General features: G+C 38.5%; 1 protein-coding gene across 1 annotated transcript in view; it reads left to right on the forward strand.

The window, feature by feature from the left end:
• Positions 1 to 293: 293 nt before the first annotated feature.
• The window catches only part of peb (zinc finger protein pebbled), a 266,979-nt gene continuing 244,324 nt past the window's right edge, over positions 294 to 22,948 (forward strand). The window contains exon 1 of the mRNA XM_081738279.1: positions 294 to 312. The gene's annotated coding sequence lies outside the window, so the exon portion shown is untranslated. The remainder of the gene's footprint in view (positions 313 to 22,948) is intronic.

The following is a 22,948-nucleotide window of genomic DNA, read 5'->3' on the forward strand; positions in this document are numbered from 1 at the left end:
AAATGCAGGGTTTTTGTGCTGCTTCTAGGTGGCGGCGGGGGTTGGTCCAGCATTGACTGCAGAGGATAATCACTCTCCCTCCCTCCTCCCTGTCTCTGGGAGGAGGCGCCTCATTTGCTTCCTTCCTTTCCCGAGAGACCAGCTCCAGATCAATAGGTGCGGCCGGCGGCTGACTCCTTGCCGTTGCCAGGTAACCGTAACAGCCAGGTATCGTAAGTGAGAGAGTGCCGTGTGGGCAGCGTGCTTGCCAGGGGTAGCAACGGTCAACATAACACGGGGGAAGAATTTAGCCGGGTCATCACAGTCAGAAAGGTAAGTTTCACTTATTATATTCACAATATCATTTATCTATCGTCATTTGCGTACGCGTTAGTCTTTGTAACACATGTGAAACTGTACACCTGTTCTCTTGTGCATTTTTTACATATATTAATATACTCCCCCTAACATTTGTGTTTCTTTTCTGTGGCCACTTGACTTACAAAACAACTGGTTAGCGGTAAACTGTGGTAACAATGCGCCCCCTTCTCTTCCCATTACCTTTATACCCTCACATGGTCAATCACTGGGTTCTTTCTCTTCCTTTTGTGTTGAGCTATTTTTGATTTTAAGCTACCAGAGAAGAACGGTCTGGTCCAGTCAGTGGCGTAGGGAAGGGGAGGGCCCAGAGCCTCCCCCCCAAAAAAGAGGTCGAAAAATGTACTTTGGTACTTTGATGTTTGTAATTTTTTATATTTTTTTATGTTTATATATTTTTTGTTTGTAATTTTCCTATATGTATCTATAACAGCACTTGCTCTTCCCCCCAGCCAAGTCTCAACCCCTTATATTGCTTATCCATATACGAAGCAGTGGTACCCAGTATTGTTTCATTCAATGAGCGAATTATAGGTTTATTCTTGTCAGCTACTTTCATTAAATCAAAAATCAAAAGAGAAGAAGTTTCGTTGTTGTTAATAGCTAGTAATTGAGTCAATGTAATAAACTTGCACGAATCCAAATCTCTTTTGTCTTTTTCTCTCCCTATTTCTTTCTTTGTGTATGTATGAGTATGTGTGGGTATGTATTTTTAACAAAACATACCTACGTAAGTAATAGGAATCTCTTTCATTTATTGTGGATGGTAATCGTAACAAAGAAATTTCAGTGAATATACGAGGGTGATTCAGAAGGTAATGCCTCCGAGGTGATACCTTTATTTATGTTTAACAAATAACACCGATACAGGTGTCAGTGGAAGCCTTGTAATATCAGTTACAAATGGTGGTATCATATTTCAACATGGTCCCCATTACGGACAACACATTTGCGCTAACGCGAAACAAGGTTTTTCATGCCATCGGCGAAGAATTGTGGTGGGTGCTGGCGACAGCATTGCCGAACTGCTGGTTCCACTTCCGCGTCACAATTGCGAAATTAAAATACCGCTAATTTTACAGTAATTATGTGATATCATCAAATAGATAAAGGGTAATCAAAATGTGGAACAAGATCGCTTTAGAGGATATTATTTTGCATGAGATACCATTATCACGAGTCACCTAGTAGCTTTCCGTTGGCAGCCCTTTAGAAACGCGAAAATAAATGCCGATTTTCTAAACGGCTGGATATTGAAAGGAGATAAGTAAGTCGTGATGACGGTATCTCATGTAAAATAAGAAGCTGTAATACCGAGCGAAGTAGCTCAAGTGGTAGAGCGTTGGCTTCGCATTCGGGAGGTCGTGGGTTCGAATCCCGCTGCCGACCATCCTGACTGAGGTTTTCCAGGGTTTCCCTCAGTCCTACCAGGCAAATGCCGGGATGGTACCTACTAAACAGGCCCTGGCCGATACCGTCCCAAATCCTTTCCATTGTTGTTGTTGTTGTTGTTGGATATCCAGTGTAAAATGGCCTCTGAGCTGTATCTGGTGATTGTTAAATAAATAAAATAAATAATATTGTCTAGGGAGCTCTTGTTCCACTTTTTGATTACCTCTTATCTAGGTGAAGATACTGCACACTTACTGTAAAATTAGCGGTATTTTAACTTCGCAGTGATAGGGCATCTTAAGATAAGCCTTAAGTTTGGGGAAGAGCCAAAAGTCTCATGGCACAAGATCCAGACTATAGGCAGGATAGGCAGAAAGTCAACAACACTTTGCCAGCAGAAGGGCAACTTTGAATTTTTTGGCGCAGGAAAGGACATGTGGCGGTACTCGATCGACTGACACTTCGTTTCCGGATCGTAATGGTGTATCCACGACTCGTCTGGCGATGAATATTTCTGGGCTCAAACCTTCCGCAGTCAGAAATTCAATGACAGCCGCTGTTTCAACCGCACGTCACCACTGGATGCTATGGATTATTCTCTTACTCCGTAATGAGAAGAGATAGGAAGGTGAAACAAGTGACATTCTATAGCTTAAACATCAGTGCATTAATGATAAATAGTTAAGAATGTTTGCAGTACTATTGACCAAGTAGTGGGCTTGGAGGCATTACTTCCTGAATCGCTCTCATACGTTAAAAGATAACAATATTTTCTTTCCTCGTAGAAGAATGAATCACGTTTTTGATTTACCTTATTATATCACTGACGTCAACTTTATTATAGGGTACACCGTACTCTAATGGTTAGAGGGTTGGGCTCACGTCAATGTGGTCGCGGGCTCGATTACCAGCCGGTGCTTTCCAATTTTCGCCATCCACCTAGCGTCGTGAGGCAAATTGGGGAGCCACGTGAATGAAAGACGTGACGGCCACTAAGTCCAGAACGTTCCTGATACGGCTGTTAGACACAGAGCGACGCAGTGCGGTGACCACATGTTCCTAGCTAGGCTGGACTTAGTATAGCCGATCGCTAACAGATGGCGTTGGAGTGGCTGATGGCCACAAAGGCCTGCTACACCAAGTGGTTTAATTTATTATTATTATTATTATTATTATTATTATTATTATTATTATTATTATTATTATTATTATTATTATTATTATTATTATTATTATTATTACAATTTGAGACCTAAGATTAAGACTTATCCATAACGAAGGTATTTAAATGAAATTATCTTCTCAGCCTCTCTGTGTAGAGTTGCACTTTGATATTTGCAAGTGAATATCTGCATGATAGTCTATGCACCCATCAACTGGAGCGGATTCAATGCCCGTTCGTGGTACAGAACCAAGTTAATAATAGATAGTAATCCTTCATAATCTGTCTGTTGCATAAGGACAAAAAATTTAAAAAAAAAAAAAGCTCACATCTAATTTTTCATATGTTCTCACGACATGGCTAAGAAACTGACCATATTAACCCAAATGAGTCGCTTACGTAAATGGGGGTGTTAACCCTCTCCTTGAGCAAGGTATTATGGAAAATTAAACATTTACTATAATAATATATATTAATATATACGTCTACTACTACCATATTACTATATAAATATATACTGTATATATTGTTTCAGGTCAAGAGTGATTTTTGTATATACAGGGTGGCCCAAAAGTAGGTATATACTACCGTACAGATCAGCTCATTGCATTTTATATCATTTCTTATTGTTATCCATCAGGTAGACTTAGTTTCTTTATTATTTGTTCTTAATATGTTTTTACTTTATCAATGCAGGGGTGTATACCTACTTTTGGGCCACCCTGTGTATACAAAAGTCACTCTTGATCTGAAAGGATATGATATTAAGAGTTCCAACCACCCTTAATGAAACTCTGCTTCGCCGCTGACTCTAATCTGCTGTCTTATTGGTCCTATCTAGCTAAGTTAGGACAAGCGGAATAAAAGCTCTATTTTGGAAGAACATTCAGATAAGAAAGACTTCTAATATAAGTATTGTGTGCAATATTGCCAGCGAGGAAAAAGCACTAAATTAACAATTCTGACTGTATTTACGCAAATTTTGTTTCATACTGGGATATTATTTTATCTTTTCGAGATCATCTTAATTTCCCTCCTATGTGTTTTGCTACAATAATAGTAATAATAATAAATTTATGAATCAGTATCTCTTGAAAGAATGTTTCAGCCGGCGAGGTATGACACTTTCAAAAAGATAACGCTGGCAAGTGTTTCGAATCCCAACACTATATTTCCTTCTTTAGTCAGGTATGTCTCCACTTGCTTTAACGAGGTTTGCTACGTAACAGGTCGAAAGAAAAAATAACTCTCGCTGTAATCGGAAATCGAATTGGGAGCACGCGTAGTCAGCATGCAAGCTATAACGAAATGTGGGAATTCTGTTGTAACAATTTATCAATGTGGAATCCAGCCGTGATTTCTTAAACGCCCTGTTTATATTAGTGTTAAATGTAAGATAACGCTGTGTAACACTACTGAAGCAAATACAACTAGTATAAATGTCTACATGTGGTCTTCCTTTTAGTTCTGGAGATCCGAATTCGATCCCCAATACGAGTAGTATGTGTGTTTTGGATCACATATTCATCTGTGAGTCTACATTTCATATATACCTTCTTGGATTCTAAAAATCAACCTTAAACTTCACATATACAAACAAGTACTTACCACATGACGCAATCTATACTATAAAATTGAAAGTAATTATGTTTGTGACTCTTAATGTCTTGAACAAATTTTCAACATAGATGAGGTTCGGACCTGGGATGTTTTTTACACTGCTCCACAAAACTTAAACAATTCGAAGAAAGTGGCAGAAAATAAAACGACACGATCTCTTCACCAAGCATAATGAATACACAGACGGTCCAGATGCACAATGCAACACAAGTGAAGACGAACAATATAGTTAGGATATACAGAGTGACCAAAAAGTTCAGCACAACGATACCTCAACAGGTGAAGCTGGATTGTGCGAGGGCATAGGCAGTCAATATGGCATGTGACCACCACGAACAGCTATACAGGCACGACATCTGGCCTCCATGCTGCAAATCAGAGTGTTGATCAAGTCTTGCGGCAGATGGCGCCACTCCTCGAGGAGAGCTGTTTGCAGGTCAGGGAGAGTGCGTGCTGATGGACTGCGCTGCGCTATTCACCGCCCAAGAGCATCCCACACATGCTCGATGGGATTCAAGTCCGGCGAATATGCAGGCCATGCAATACGCGTAATGTCTTCGCTCCCCAGATACTCGGACACAAGATGTGCACGGTGTGGGCGGGCATTGTCATCCATGAACAGGAAGTCTGGGCCAAATGCTCCGGGGAAATTGCGCACATATGTATTGATAATTTCATCCTGGTACCGTTGTGCTGTCAAAGTGACATGTTGCACAATATGGAGGTCCGTTTTCCCACACAGCATAATTCCACTCCACACCATAATGGAACCACCGCCATAGGACAGCCGTTCAGCAATGAAATTTGGATGATAGCGTGTTCCTGGCTTTTTCCACACTAAAGTCCGACCAGAATCAGACGACAGGCTGAATCTTGACTCATCGGAGAACATGACACGCGCCCACTGGTGTTCCCCCCATGCAACATGTTCCTGACACCATGTGTAACGCGCACGTTTGTGTTCCAATTTCAATGGCACACACAGCACAGGCCTTTTTGCATACAGTCCTGTTCTATTGAGCCGCCGACGAACAGTTTCACGACTCACGCGTTGTCCTGTAGCCTGAAACAACTCATTGGCCAGTTGAGAGCATGAAGCTTGACGGTTACGTTTGGCAGAAATTGTGTGAAATCGGTCATGAACGTCCGACGTCTTCTTCGGATGGCCTCCTCCATGACGTCTACTGACTTCACCTCCATTTTGGAATCGACTCCACAGGCCCGACACAACACTTTTGTTCACGTTGAATTCCTGCGCCACTTCCACTTGTGATCGGCCCAATTCCAACCGCCCAATTATTCGCCCACGGCCAAAGTCACTCAAATGTTTTCTACCAGCCATTGCAAGCTGTGTACCCCACACAAGAACCACTAACTCAATGCTTAGAGCTTCGGACACTACTGGGCTGTAGTGTACGCCTCATGGCATAAATTGTTCACCGCGCTTACAACGATGCTGCTTATGCGATAGAGTGGGTGCTCGCCTTGCCTGCGTGTTTCTGTGTATGTGCATGCCACTAACCAGTGTTGAATGGGCCCCACACGTCACTTATACCACGTTCTCTCGGATTGATACCGCGTTCTCTCGGGTTGCTTAAGTTTTGTGGAGCAGTGTATCATATTACTTTGACAATGCAACCTAGGGGAGGTATTTAAAAATTATCGAAAATGACCAATATTAGAGTCGAATCCATAGTTTTCGGGGTCGCTGAGATGTACAGTGACACTTCCGATGTTGTATAAATTCAAATCCAGCTCCGCAACTTGGGGTTAGGGGGATACATAAAAAGGATCGGAAATGACCAATATTAGAGTCGAATCCATAATTTTCGGGGTCGCTGAGTTGAACAGTGACACTTCTTATCTCGTTTATATTCAAATTCAGCCCCTTACCTGGGGAGGGAAGGAAGAGATGCATAAAAATGATAGAAATGACCACTTCTAGTATCGAATCCATAGTTTTCGAGGTCGCTGAGAAGGGCAGTGACACTTTCGATGCTGTTTAAGTCTAAATCCAGCCCCGCAACTTGGGAGAGGGGGAGATAAATAAAAATGGTCGAAAATGACCCAATATCAGTATCGAATTCATAGTTTTTGGGGTCGCTGAGATGAACAGTGACACTTTCGATGCCGCTTAAATCCAAATTCAGAAACACAGCATAGGGGAGGAGTAGGGGAAGAAATATAAAAATGATCGAAAATGACCGATACGACAGAGCCCTTCAGTAATAGTCAAAAGCGACTGACTAATGGAATATATTACTATTCTTTCTTAATTTAGCCCAGCGAAGCAGTTGTTGATGCTAGTTTTTTTTATAATGTCTAAAGGCAACTTCTAAAAATAAGCCATTGTGTGATAAAGTGATAAAGGATAAATTACAGCTATTATTCTATTTATAAGTTTGTTAACTTTTTTTATTTGACTGTTTTGTCAGCACCAGACTATTGTTGCCAGTGGATTATGTTTATTCCTGATGAGTGGGAAAAGAATCTTTTTTTCTTTTTCAGTGTTTGAGATTTTCCCACGCAATTAATAGATGATTAATGATATTATGTATCTCTTTCTTTTTTTAAAAAAAAAAAGATGATAAATTGCTAATGACAACAAACCATCATTAAGAAAAACAAAAAAAACAAAATCATTAGCTTCTAAATAAGTCATTTATCAATAAATTATACAAGGAAAGATTATTTAATTTTTATGGTAGAGCAATACAGCCCAATTACCTTATTTGCAATTTAACACCTTTTCTTATGAAAATGAAATGAAATGAGATTTTTAATTTAACGTCTCACTGTCATGGCGTGTAAACTGAATAAGACAGATGATTGACGGAAGTGAATTAATATAACACAATTAGTGGAATGAGAATGTGAGGGGAAATGGAGAAACCACTCGAGAAAATCCACGGTCATGGCATTATCTTTCACATACATCGCCTGGGTTCGAACTAAGAACCCTTTGCTCCAGATGTAAGAATTGTACGACTGAGCCAGCGCATCCCCTCTTCCTTTTTGTTTTATGATCTACAGCTAAAAATATTAAGCCGACCCTTAAATGAATTACTCTGCAAACTGTTACATCAACAATAATAATAATAATAATAATAATAATAATAATAATAATAATAATAATAATAATAATAATAATAATAATAATAAATTTATTTCTGTGGGTTGGGTCTAAAAGGGCCAATGTCACTTTTTGGCAAAAATGATATATTCTTCAATTTTAACGTCTATAAATTGATGTTTTCTTGTGCAAGAAGAGAAAATGTCAACTCGAAATAGTTTGGAATATATACCATTCAGGGGTAAATGTGAGGGGGAACACGGGGGACGCCGTCCCCCAGCCTCCAAAATAATTGTACGGTGTGCCCCTAGTTTCTAAAAATTAGAATGGTCAAAGATAGACAGGGGGACGGCGTGACGTCATGCCGCCACCTACCGTCTCCCTATCTTTTCAGATCCACTTTTGTTCCTGATACCATTCATATTAACATTTGTTTTCTTGCACAAGAAAATGTTCATTTATGGGCCTTAAAATTTGACGAACATCTCAGGTTTTTGCCAAAAAGTGACATTTGCCCTTTTAGATCCAAGCCACAGATTTATTTATTTACGAAACCAAACCAAACTATTTGGTGTAACGAACCATTTGTGAGCCTAAGCCTGCTCCAGCGCCATCTGCTAGCTACCGGCTAAACTACGTCTAGCCTAGCGACGAACAGTGGGTCAGCACACTACGACACCCTGTCCCTAACAGGCACATCAGGAGCGTTTCAGACCCAGTAGCCATCACGTCTTATTTTCAAGCGACTCCCCAGTTTGCCTCACGACGTTCGGTGGACGCCGAAAATTGGGAATCGAACTCTGGGACCAAAAAGAACTTTTGCATACTCTGTTATGTCCTCTGATTAATAATTTTGGAATCAACTGACCAAATTGGGTCGCGTTTTATTTAGTGTCGTGGAATGGTTCCTAACCTTCTTTCACTGAAGACACACTTTATTACACAACTAGCAGCGTTCACCCCGCTTCGCTGCGGTCACCCCGGAACGCAATAAACTTTGTTACTTAGATAATTTTTACTTTTTCGCTTTCAAGTGATATGATAAAAACCATAGAAGATTGCAGTAAATCTTAACATTATATCGCCTGTCATTTATGTTAACCCGCCCCGCTTCGCTGCGGTCATCCCGGTGCTGGCATATTGTAAAAGTGTCTGTAAAAATAAGCAAATCAATTAAAAAATTTTAAACAGAAGATTCAAGCTATTTTCCGCTGTATATCGCCTGTCATTTATGTTAACCCGCCGAGTGACACGGTCATGCGGGTTGCATATAAATACGTTTATTTTTACCTATGATGAACTAATAACAAAGGATTTGTACGTTATGGACACTTGAATGGTCAATTATCTCAAGACACTGGTAATTAAAAATTAAAGTGATATGATAAAAACCATCTAGGGTCCAAATCCTAATAACCCCCCAAAAATGAAAGAAATTGGTTCAGCCGTATTAGCGTGATGAGCGGACAAAGGATTTTGTACGTTCTCTTTTATATATATAGATTATGACAACGCGACATACTTAATTTATACTCAACGGATTAAAACCCTGCAACGCTTCCCTTCTTACGCTATTGATAATAGTGTAAAACTATAAGTTTCTATAAATAATGACTATGTTGTACTGGACATTATTGCTGCAGTTAGAACGTTGACTGGAAGAGTCTGTCTCAAAATTCATTCTGACTAATTGGTAAATTAAATTCTCAAATTTCATAGAATAGCCTACAATTTTATTTAAGTGCTTCGACACTTTTGGATCGCTATGCATACAATGTTTTTACTTTAAAAAAAAAAAAAGTATTCATTCAAATAAAGCTTGTTAAATTTTACATCATATTGCCAAAACACTACAATATAACGTAAGTATAAAAAAATAATAATAATGGTCTTTCTATTGACTTAAACATTCTAGGCCTTATGCAGAGTCGTTTTGACGCGCGATTAAAGCCATACTAACGACTTCGACTAACGTATGTCTCCTGCAGTAGTCTGGCGTTTAATATGACGCTAATCATACGTCAAAACGACTCTGCATAAGGCAGTCTAAATCTAGAAAAACGAACTGTCTCCAAATTTAACCTTAAGTTAATTTAAGTTTGGTAAAATAAAAAAGTAAAATGTTAACTTCAGTTCAAGGAAGTAGTACTTCTTAAAAACTGCGTTATTTTATTTTATTTTATTTTTTATTTTTTTATTTTATTTATTTATTTTTTTTGGGGGGAAAAACCATAATTGCAAGATCTATTTTCGCTTGTTTAGGTTCTAGCGCTTGCGTCTTTGGTGTATGGAGTCATGGGTTTGATTCCCGATGACAAGAATATTGAACACATTACGGTGGTTTGGATTCCATCTCCAACTGTAGATCCACGTTTCATTTAGCCTTGGTGGTGAAAAGAGATGCTGAATTCCGATCAACCAACCAACAATCATTGCAAGAACAATTATCGATTTATATTCAAGAATTCAATTACTGAAGAGTGCAACTTGCTCCTAACTCACTGAGGAAAATAAGAGAAGAAAGTTCCATTAAAACGAAGTTAAATTTCTAGTTTTGCGTTCCATATATATGCCCTTTAGGCTAAAGCAGACAGATGAGTAATGTAAGTGAGTCATATAATAATTGGGGAATATGGTTGGAAGCGGAAAATCCAGAGAAAACCCATGGACACGATTCTCCACCACAAACTTGCAGGGCCGGAGTTCGAACCAGGGACCACTAGCGTCAGAGGTGACCACTATACCACTGATCCACTATGCTTTCCCGTCTTTAGACAGTTACCGGTACATGTAATGATGCCAACAAATCGATCCCCTTAGAAATCGTACTGTGCGCCTTGGTTGGATGACATTCCCAAATTCTGGATTGTGATAAAGGAATCTAAGTTAAAAAAAAAAAAAAAAAAACACGGTCTCAAACTCATAGACTTTGTATTTTGAGGAATTTTAGAATTTGAAGTGCATGCAACAAAGAGTAGGAAGGGATAAGTGCTGGAACGTTTGGTTTGGATATAGACACAGGTGTAGAAAGAGGTGTAGAAAGGCGTCCCTCCATTTGAGGCCGATGAGGTGGAAGTAATCTTACACTTTTCCTGACTTTGATACACACAGAAGATGTAATGAGCACTTCTCTACGCCCACCATCTCCGAGAAAATAATTTCTGACCCCACCGGGGATCGAATTTGGGCCTTCCTGGTAGTATGTAACCACTTTACCGACTGCGCCATCATGCTTGTATATCCACATATTAAAGAGAACTCAAAGAGGAGGAGGAAATGTGTCAAGAACGATGTATGAGTTCTGAAGGACCTTTAGAATGAAATCTTTCAATTTAACGTCCCACGATTATGCCCCACAGGTTAAGGGGGACGATGATTAAGGCAAGTGAATGATCATGATGTTGCCCACCACAATTTTTTTGGAGTGGGATCGAACCAGGCACCTTACGCACCAGAGGCAAGCATCGAGCCCCCTGAAGGACCTTTTGTATCAAGTTAATATAGCTACAGATCATGAGATCTTTAATTCGTAATAGGGATGCGCACGAGTCGAGTCGAGACAGAATTTTCCTGACAAAATTCGAGTCGAGACACAGCTCTTCCAATAGAAAAATATACGTTTTTCGAGTCGAGACATCACTTTTACAGCACATTTTCGAGACAAGACAGCTTCAAATCTTGTCTCGTGCGCATCCCTAATTCGTAACATAGTTTATCACTATCTGTTCTTACTCAACACACTGTATGTGTTTTGTGGAATTGCAAATTACATGCACCCTAAAACTATAATTATTTATCTATTGACCCTTTTTATTTCTTTATAGAAACATTTAAAACAACAACTACTCATAACTGAAGAATTTGTTGTAAATTACATAAAATAAATTTTTAAAATGTAAAATGTAAATTTTATATTTTAACAGTATTTTACTGTATCTTGTTGTATTCCCAACTTGTAAGAAAAATGCGAAAATAAGAGAAAAACTGGTTTTGAAATTAGAGCATGTTATCATTATATTTCCACAGAACAGGAGTAGAACAAAGCAGGGAAGGGAGGGGAGGGGGAAGTAGATTCATTTGTCATTCGCTTTTCCACCTTAGATATTCATACTAACTAAACCACTAACAAATATACAAATTGTTGTACAGGATGGTTAGAAAGTAGTTTGACAGACAGATTAGGATTTTTGCTTCTCAACCCCGAGGTACAGTATTAGAATGCTGTGTCAGGCCCTCCTGACTGAGCTTTCTCAGGGATTTTCTTCAGTGCCACCAGAAGAGTGCCTTCATTCGGTACATGTGCTCGGATCCCAAGAACAGTAGATCTCGTGATTACGACACATTTCTCCCATTTTAAAATGTCTCAACTTTATAATCCGCATTATATTCGGTGATTTGTAGCTATTGTGAAGCTGGGCGCTGTGTAGGTTTCTAAATTCTCCCCGTTTGTTCATCTCTTTTTATTCCAAATATTTTCCCCACAACTTCCTGTTCGAAATCCCTTAGCCTCTGTTTTCTGTGCGTCAGTGACCAACTCCCACGTCCATACAATATGACAGGGCAAAATTATGCTTTTATAAATTTTTACTTTTGATTTATTCGATATTGACCGTGAAGACAAAATGTTTAAACGGTGAAGTTACACATTATTTCACGCCAATAATCTACTTTTCATTTCTATATTATTATTATTATTATTATTATTATTATTATTATTATTATTATTATTATTATTATTATTATTATTATTATTATTATTATTATCCTGCTATCTTAAGTTCTAGTGGTTTACGGTGGCTCAGTGGTAGCCCTCCCTGCTGGTCAAGTGGCTAGCACGTGCGCCTTTGGTGTACGGGGTCCCGGGTTCGATTCCCGGTGGGAGAGCCTTTGTGATTTTAACTGTCCTCGATATTTGTGTGTTCGTGTCCCTGTTGCTGTAGGTAAAGGAAAAAGCAAGTTAAACATAAGTAAAGCAAGTAAAATTAGATATAAGTAGTTAAGTAAGTTACTGGAACACGTTCGGTGAGTCAGCTGACTTTAAAAAAAAAAAAAAAAAAAAGTGGTAGAGCGCTTATCTCTGGTGCGTGGGGTCTATGGTTCAATCCCCCCTACACCTCAGTCAAATTTTATTTTTATTCAAGTATGTCTGGTTTTAAAGCTAGAATAAACAGTATTCAGTAAGGTATTGAAATGGCAATGAGCTAGACATGGTAAACGATCTAGGAAAGCCCTCATACGAGTTGGTATCATAAAATCTAGGAATACTGTGAGATAGCGTCAAGAAAAATTACCCAAGATGCATTGCTGAGGAGAATAAATCGGATAGACCCTCATCCAACAGCGAATCGATAATTGTTGATTAGATATTAGAAGTCATTATCAACCTAGAATGATTAATTTTATCCATATTGTAACTGTGCAAGTGTTACCAGAATGACTAACCAACGAGTATCGTAACACTAGCAGTTGATACTAAACAGTGCTCTATCTATCTTCGTTTCAAACGTTACTAACTGGACACTTTTAGCAACAATCTAATGAACCGTAACTTTAGAACGTTAAGGCAAGAAAGGAGAGATAATATTTTGATTTACTATACGAGAATATCTCGAGCGAACGGAGAAAATAACGTTTCACTTTTACTTTCTAAGCGTTATCTGCTAAAGGTCCAGATACACAGTACCGTTTGACATTCATCATTTTCTCTTGGAAAAGATTGTTTGGATTGTCGCACTTGAAAGTTTGATTTCCTCATGTTCCTTATCTTACTCCTCACTGTTGCTTCTATTTGAGTAATAAAAGCAGAAAACATGGGCGTCCACAGAAGAGGGAAATATTTATAATCTTTTTTTTTTTAATATTGACAGTGGCGTATTTACGATTTTGTTTCGGGGAGGGCTTTGCTAACTTTCAGGGGGGGCTTTGCCTGCAAATGTGAAAATGCTGCAAGATATTTCATATACTTTACTATATAGTAAGATTTCGGGGGGGGATTAAGCCCGGAAGCCCCCCTAAATACGCCACTGAATATTGATGTTCTTTTGGCAAATAAGGGTCAGCTCGGAATAAAGAAAACAAAGTACGTGGAAACGAGTCGCCAAGGGACTGGTTTGTGTGGTACTATCCCAGTATTCACCTCATAGTTTAAGCAAAGTACTTTTGGGGGGGGGGTATTTTGCTGATCAGCTAGAATCATATAATATGCTGTATTTTTACAACATAAGTTGGGATCGTACAGAAATAAAGAAAATATTGGACAGTTAAATTTAGAAGACATTTCTTATGCTCGGAAACTTAATTAAAATTACAGTAGAGTGCCTAAAACTCGGCATCCGATAACATGGCTGTCCGGATAACTTGGTCACACCCTGGCAAGGTGATAAATCCCCGCGCGAAGATCCGTTCAAGGTCATTGCTGGGTATTTTTTCTGAGGTCTGTCTTATAAGGTAACTTACTGTACAGAGTGTAGTCATTAATTTTCATTTTCGTATATAGTAAAGACTCTATGCCTTCATAAAGTACGTATTTTTTCCTTTATTTAAGGGTATTTGGGCAGTTTATTCTCTGTTGTATTCCCAAGCAACCAATACATACAAGTACTGTGCCGTATTTTCTGAGTAAACACTCGTACTTATTCTTTTTTAGCTCCATTCGCGATAATCCGACATTTTCACAAACTCGGCCACCTTTCGGTCTACATTAGACCGAGTTTTCGGTACTCTACTGTATTGATTCACTTGAATTCCAGGGAGAAATACCGACCCCCCCCCCTTTGCCTTTGCGCATATCCATGGCAGAAAACCATTCATAGATTTTAAAGAAGCTCTTGATTCGGTTCAAGGAGGTAAATTATATAATAGCTATCTTCCAAGGAATTGATTTTTCCATCAGAGGCGGACCAAGGCAAAATTTTCACCTGGGCAAAGTTACTTTTTAGCTTCCCCCTTCTAGTTCTAGCCTATATTTTACATTTTATTACAATTATTTTAACATTTTAAACCCATTTTTTTTTAAAAAATACTCAAATACATGATATAGGTACATTTACTACTTAAAATATACATATAGTGTCAATTACATTATTATTATTATTATTATTATTATTATTATTATTATTATTATTATTATTATTATTATTATTATTATTATTATTATATGTAAGATATGTATAAACAAAAACAATATCGAACACATTTATTGAATACTACTAATTGTGACATGATTACTGGTACATTGTAAATTGTTTCCGTATATCAATAACATCAGGAATCATTCTACCATGAGAAAAATTCACAAAGAACATGGCCCGTTATGAACAATACCAACTCCCCCACCACTCTTTCTTCTACATGACTCAGTGGTAGAGTGTTCACCACCGGTGCTTGGGGTCCCTGGTTCGATCCCAGCTCGAGCCGTGTGGATTTTGTGGTGGACAAACACCGTGTGCGTGGGTTTTCTCGGGTTCTCCCGTTTCCTCCCACTTTATCATTCCACCATTTCATTCATCTCTCATCATCACCGTCTCCTTTATCATAACCGGCATAACCGTGGGACGTAAAACTCAAAGATTTCGTTTCATTTTGATTTTCTTTCTTCTACATGCCATGTCTACATTTGTCAATTACGGCCCTTCCTAGTACTATGAAACTCTCTTCTTCCATGGTGGAATAAAAAAAAAATATGTAATTGACGCTTCTTTACAATGTAAAACAAAAACTCAGTAGAAAACACGTTAAAAAAAATTACATTTTAAATTGCGCCCCCTGACTATGGCGCCCCGGACAGTCGCCTGGGATACCCGGCTCTTGGTCCGGCTCTGGTTTGCAATGAGATCATATTGCTTGTAAAGGTACTTTCATCAGAGCAAGCAGTAAGATCTGAATAGGAATAAAATTGTCTGCCTTTTTTCCTATCCATATCGTAAATAAACATTATGACACAAAGAAATCATGAAATTTATTAGGAATTTGTAATCATATTCAGTACTTTGTATGATTATGCGACGCAGACAGGCTACGGCCATTGGCTCCAAAGAGTTGTGATAAGCCAGTCGCTTATAGCTATTCAATTACACAATATTTCCCGCGTCTCCAATACACTTTTTCTGTTGTGCAGCGTCACTCTCACAGGTTGACAACGTTTCTCCTATGTTTATGAGAGACGAGGTGAGGAGAGCAAGGAACATCAAATCGAAGACCGAAAGAGACTTTTTTTTATATTTATTCTCCGAGGGAGAGAGAGAGAGAGTAGGAGCAAGTTGACCGCAGAGGACAGCCATCGATCCATCTCTGGACGACAAGAGACCGGATTGACCGACGGGGCGTCGTGTGCGTGCAGCGAGCATAAAGGAACCTACAACGTATAGCCTGTATGGTGTAGCAAGGAAAGGAGAGGAGTGAGCGAATAGCCTAGCAACACAAACAGCGCGAAGTGTAGTAACCACAGCAATACAACAGATGTACCTGCAACACGGCAGCTCAATAGCTAATCACAGCCATCTTAATTACCTCCGAAAACAACTTTCCCCGTTGGCGATAGCTGCAAAATAAAAGACGATATCTTGCGAAATATATCATAAAACTCTTTCTGAGTTCAAACTCCAAAATCACTAGTTCATCGCAAGATATGTCTGCTTTTCTTTCTCTCCCTTTCACCACTGAAGTATCAGATATTTGCTGATGACAGAGAGAAGGCGTTGGTAATTCCCTCAATGCATACAAGATCCATTCAATAAATAAACGGAAAAGTTGTATAAAAAATACAAAACTTCGCCAAAGTTTGTGCTTCTTTGTTATTATTTGGTGGTGTCCTAGAACTATTATCAGATGGACCTGGCACGCCTGTTTTGCGAACGGGATGCTGGGAATCAGTAAACAATGTGGTGGCGCCTTTGCGGGATTGTACTATCGTGGAGCAACGGAGTATCATTAGTTTTTTTTTTTAGCTGAAGGGTTGTATTATTGTACCAGTATAAAATCGTCAGTAGTCGTGAAGTCAAAAAAAAAAAAGAAAGAAAGAAAAGAAAAGAAAAGAAAGAACACTTTTAAAATCACAGGAACTAACACGGAGCGCTGAATAGCGCATGATCGTCACCTATTTTCTATACGGGTAGGAATACACCACATTTGTAATTTGCTTTCAGTATAACAATTACACTGTTCCGTCGTAAAGCGTTCCATTCTACTCCGTGACTTCTAACCCCAAACACAATAGATGAAAATTGTGTAACTTTCAGTGCTGCCAACTTACTAGAACAGAAATGGCGGGCATTTCAAAACTTGCGTTCTTCATGCGACAAATTTTAAATATGGTCTTCTCATTTAACTCTGTATTCAAATCGGAAATGATAGAACTCAACCACTTCCGGTTTTAATGTTAACCGCTACAGAATAAAAAAGATACTAGATAGTGAAAAACGGGTTTTCTGCAATCAATTAAGCGTCCCAAGAATATATTTCATCTCCACTCTAATCTGTCTACTGAAACCGGAAGTGGTAGGAACAACTACCACTTCCGATTTCAATATTAATTGAAAAATCTCACACCATTCAAAGCAAACTCCTTCAAATAGTAGTGTACACTGCTTTTTGTTTTAGCGTGGACCAAATTTCAATCTTGTATCTTGAAAACAAAGGGCGAAAATTTTTGAAAATCTGAAGGTGATCCATTATATATGTTCTCAACATTTCCTGTAACATTAATATTTGGCTTAGGATCATTGTTCAAACGTCATTTTCTTCAGTATAACAAGCCGTTTCCAACGGCACCACTCACATGTCCGTATCATACACCTAAACCGGTAAATTCGGGAAAACCGAGAATATTTCTGAAAAAATCGGTCCCCTCGAAATATTTTCGCCCCTGGGGCTCGAGTCTGGGTTCAAGTAAGGATTTTTTTTTTTTAATTGAGAAATACTCAAAGGTGCACTCAATCCGTATGCAAAATTTCATGTTGAGTTGAGTTGAGTTGAGTTGAGTTGAGTTGAGTTGAGTTGAGTTGAGTTGAGTTGAGTTGAGTTGAGTTGAGTTGAGTTGAGTTGAGTTGAGTTGAGTTGAGTTGAGTTGAGTTGAGTTGAGTTGAGTTGAGTTGAGTTGAGTTGAGTTGAGTTGAGTTGAGTTGAGTTGAGTTGAGTTGAGTTGAGTTGAGTTGAGTTGAGTTGAGTTGAGTTGAGTTGAGTTGAGTTGAGTTGAGTTGAGTTGAGTTGAGTTGAGTTGAGTTGAGTTGAGTTGAGTTGAGTTGAGTTTAGTTGAGTTGAGTTTAGTTGAGTTGAGTTTAGTTGAGTTGAGTTTAGTTTAGTTTAGTTTAGTTTAGTTTAGTTTAGTTTAGTTTAGTTTAGTTTAGTTTAGTTTAGTTTAGTTTAGCGTCCCGTTCAGCAGCGAGGCTATATGAGACGTGGACCTACTGATTAACGTGGAATCCGAACCACATGAGCTCCCACCGGGAATCGAACCCGGGTCTCCCACGCCAAAGGCGCGTACGCTAACCGCTTAGCCACGAGGGAGCTCATGCAAAATTTCAATCTGTTATCTTGAAAACTAAGGGAGTGAAAAATTTTTGAAATTTGACTTATGAAAAAGTATCACGCCCCTCTGCCCCCACTAGGCGTGGCCAATTTGACCATCCGGTTCCAAAATATATGTGGGGTGTTCTTTGGTCCATGCTTAACTTGATCAATAAAGAAAACCAGATTAAATGCCTGTTATAGGATCTAAATAAACGGTTAAAGACAACACTACGCTATGGTAACTTTTGTTACCGTAAATCCTAAAAGTGGTTCGCTGCAAGAGAAATTCTAATAAGTTTTCTTAAAAAAAAAATGGGGAAACGTCCCAAGTAAGTCGATAACAATTTGTAACCCGTGTATAACGGACATCTTAAAAGGTGGAAAAAGAAAAAACATCTCTGTTTTTTAAACTAATTATCTGTCGAAGAAGCCGTTTTTCTCAAGAGACTTGGCGTCGACACCTGGCAAATTGCAACGGAAGTGATGCAGAGAGCGTCTCAGGAAGTCCGAGAACCAGAGAACAAGAGGTACCAGCGAAGGGGGTGATAGAGAAACAGTGGAAAAAACAGAGAAGATAGCTCCAGGTGGTCACAGGTGCTTCCTTTTGTGTTGTCGTTGCAGCGTCTCCCTGCGGGCAAACCAAAAAAGATGGAAAAACGAAGAATACAGTAGTAGCCAACGTTTTTCTTTTTTTTTTTTAATATTATTGGTAAGAAACAGAAGCTTACATTCACATAAGTCATGTAACAAGTTCTTCGATCTTATTCGCGATACTTGAATCCCTCCCCCCCCCCCCCCTCCAACGCACTCTTACTTCAGGTGACGGCTTCTATCACAGAAACCATAAAAGCAATTGGAATAAATTTCCACATATACCGATCCGTCTTTATTCATTTCCCCTGTAATTAAAGTGATTACTTAATGTCAATGTACACAAATTTTTAGATCACTATCAATTTATACTACATCGTGGAAAATGACCAAGTAATTGGGTATAAAACCTGTTTGTGTTCAATTTTAATAAATAAATAGGGTCTACATCTTTAAGTTCAGTTTTGCTGAGTGTATATTTCGTTGAGTATAGTCTGGCAGCCAGTCCATAAGATTTGCAGAGTACCTTGCATTTTGGGGTGACCAAGGTTTTTTGATGTTTTCTTATAGCTTTTGATGTGCTGAATCCAAAACTGCCGGGTGCAACGCTGGCATCCTTGAGCATTTCCCACAGAATTCACTAACGATTTCCCCTCCCCCTGTTTTATTAAAAAATCGTTTACTTCGGGGAAATTATCTGTCACTTCTACAGTAATTAACGTAGAATAAAAATTGAAACCTTGTTCTGCTTCTAATGAAACAGTCTTTCCAACTATGTTAATCACTTGGGGCTGCGACGAACAGGAAAGGGAAATAAAATGGAAATTCTGGAAAATTCCCTCCAAAGCATCTTTCAGCTCTTAATATCCAAGAGCCGTACCTCGAATCTCCATCCGAAAAGAAAATATTTTTATATTTTCATGAACTTTCAATACTAGCAAACAATATTAGGATCGGTACCGCCCTGGCACCCTTGAACATTTACCACAAAACTCACAATTTACCATCATTTGTATTTTACCAAAAAATTATTGACTTCTGGGAAATTATCCGTAACTTCTACAGTAATTAACGTAGAATAACGGTTCAGACCTTGTTTTGCTTCTGTTCGAACAGTCTTTCCAACTATGTTAATCACTTGGGCTGCGACGAACAGAAAAGGGAAATAAAATGGGAAATTCTGGAAAATTCCCTCCCAAAGCATCTTTCAGCTCTTAATATCCAAGAGCCGTACCTCGAATCTCCATCCGAAAAGAAAATATTTTTATATTTTCATGAACTTTCGATACTAGCAAACAATATTAGGATCGGTACCGCCCTGGCACCCTTGAACATTTACCACAAAACTCACAATTTACCATCATTTGTATTTTACCAAAAAATTATTGACTTCTGGGAAATTATCTGTAACTTCTACAGTAATTAACGTAGAATAACGGTTCAGACTTTGTTATGCTTCTATCGGAACAGTCTTTCCAACAATGTTCACCACTTGGGGCTGCAATGAACAGGAAACTAAAATAAAATGGGAAATTTCGGAAAATTCCCTCAGAAAGCATCTTTCAGCTCTTTAAAGTACAAAAGGGATGGAATGTATCTCCTTCCGGAAGAAATATTTTTATATTTTCATGAACTTTCTACATTTGAAAATAACCGTACACACCTGAACTGTAACCGTGCGATACACACTTGAATAATTACAATTTAAAAGGAATTTACATTATAGAATTGATAAGTAGCATAATAGATGGTAGAATTATCTTCCTCATATAATTTGGGCAGTAGGATATATTTAGTACTTGTATACGCTTTTGTTTTTTAAGTTCAGTTTATGATTCCTGGCTAAAAGTTCATGGATTTTAATGTTTAAATTTCCTTTTATCTTTTCATCGTTATTAATTCTAACGTTCCTCCATATATTAATTCGACATTTTGATATATCTACAGGTAGCAGCCATCACAGACATAACAGTTTTTAGTGAACACGTGGGTGAGTTTACAACTGACTAGTGCCAAGTGAATAAACTTTTACTGTTTTATGTGTGTTAACACGTTTCAAAGTAATGTTTCATAATGCACTTTTTAAAAACATGGCGGAAGAAAAGAAGTACAGTTTCACCTGTCAGAAAACACAAGAGTGGCTTATAACTAGAGGACCAGCTAGAATTCGATCAATCATGTTGGCAAGTAGCAAAACCTTTCAATTTTCGTATTGACTGTCTATGCTGTGGAGAGATATGTTCCGATCCTGATCAAAAAAATCCAAGTCGATGGCGCAGATATCGCCTTCTTAGAACGGTCGATCATCCAGGGCAACCGATTATTCAAGAAGTTATCCTCAAAATATGTGATGTTAGAAATTACGAATTATCCGAAGCTGTTCGAGTGTTTGTAAATGGAGCTATTGGAGATCTACATGCGGCAGACGCTCGTTACCAGAAAGACTGTTACAATCAATACTTGCACATTAAGTCAGCTAAAATTTTTTCACTGAAACGCAGCATAAATAAAGGAAGTGACAGAGATGAAATCAACGCAGTCACGACAGCTTTAAAAGAGGACACTTCTCGTATTTGGAACTCCATCGAAGTTTACCATCTTTATCAACAGAACGGTGGATCTAGAACTGATCGTCTTGCAATTATAAGAGATGTTCAGGAAAGAATAGGTAAAGACCTTCTAGTATTGTCCTCTCCTGGTGAATCCAGCATACTTGCCTTTAAAAATCAAGCTGCTCTTGCCATGAATATTACCAAAGATGATGGCGATGATGGAGACACAATAAAAGAACCAAGTACAAAGATAATGAATGAAGTGAAGAAGCCTGATGATAGATTGAAAAGTTGCGAAAATACCCTCTCTGAAGACAATATTAAAAAATAATGTTAGTGAAGCTTTACTTTCCCTATTATAGATGCTTGGAATTACTGAGCTACCTGCAATACTCATTGGAAATATCGTAACTGCAGCATTGACAAAACAGCCAACCACTCTCCAGATTGCTCTTGCTATGCTTCTGAACAGCAAACGTCTCATTGATGAATTCTATAAGTCTGGAATCACTTGTAGTTACAGTGAGACCCTAAGATTTAAAGCGTCAGCTGCAGCAGAAGCCAACAAAGCACCAACTTTGCAAGGACTTAATCCCTCAACAGACGGATTTATGCAAGCTGTTGGTGACAACTTCGACACGTCTATTTCATCTCAAAATGGCCTACGTCAAACTCACAGTATGGCTCTGCTGATAACTCAAGTGGAGAAGTCATGGAGATGCAACAGTAACAAAATTTGTCGCATTACAAAGGAAGAAATGAAGGAACGTGTGACTAGTGGAGTGCCTGTACACCGGTACACTGGCAAAAAAAAAAGCCACCAATGCCCCAACATTTCTCAGTAAAAGAAGTGCCAACTCTAGCATTACTTGCATCTCAAGTTTATTCAGTGTACAGAGCACAGATAATAGATTTCGAGTTTTTAAAGTCGATCGTTAGGAGTCCTGAGGTCACTCCTGAATATGGTGGCTATAATACAAGAAAATCAACAGCCATTAAACAAGTGTTAAAAGGAGTTAGCTTGAAAAAATTGGGGTCTCAGGAAGAGCTAACCAGTGATATAGAACAAGAAGTAACTGACTTTGTAGCTGCGTGCTATGGTGTAGCAAGTGTGAAGTCTATGATAGAAGTTCGTATTAACGTTTGGAAGAAAAAAACTGCATCTCCTTACACAAGAGCCCCATTACTTTGCTCTCTTCCACCCACGTCGGACGCTTTTAAACTAAATGTAAAACGCGTACATCTACAAATGCTAATTTGGCTAGTGCAGTTGATCCAACTTGTTATGAATGGACACGTGATGAAACAACCAAATCGTTAAGGCCAGTTATGCTTCCTTCAAATGTTGAGCCAGCTCCTGCCGATGTATTTCACCTTATCAAATGTTCCTGTTCGTCAGAAAAACCTTGTTCAATAAGAAGATGTAGTTGTGTAGGTAAACTACCTTGTACCATGTTCTGTAAATGCTTTGATGGTAGATGCTACAACAAACTAAACACGTACTCACATAACGACGCTGACGAGAGTGAAGAAAGTGGTGAGGAATAATATTACAAATAAACATGACATACTTAAGTCATTATGTAAGTTTATCTTGAATAACCACTTTTTAGAGATAAGTGTGGCTTTTAGAATACCACTAGAACATTTATTTTCTAAGTGTGCGAAACCTCTCGAATTACAGTGCTACATTTT

This window comes from Thermobia domestica, chromosome 2 (assembly GCF_964235325.1).
Source record: "Thermobia domestica chromosome 2, izTheDome1.hap1.1, whole genome shotgun sequence".
Classification (NCBI taxonomy): Eukaryota; Metazoa; Arthropoda; class Insecta; order Zygentoma; family Lepismatidae; genus Thermobia; species Thermobia domestica.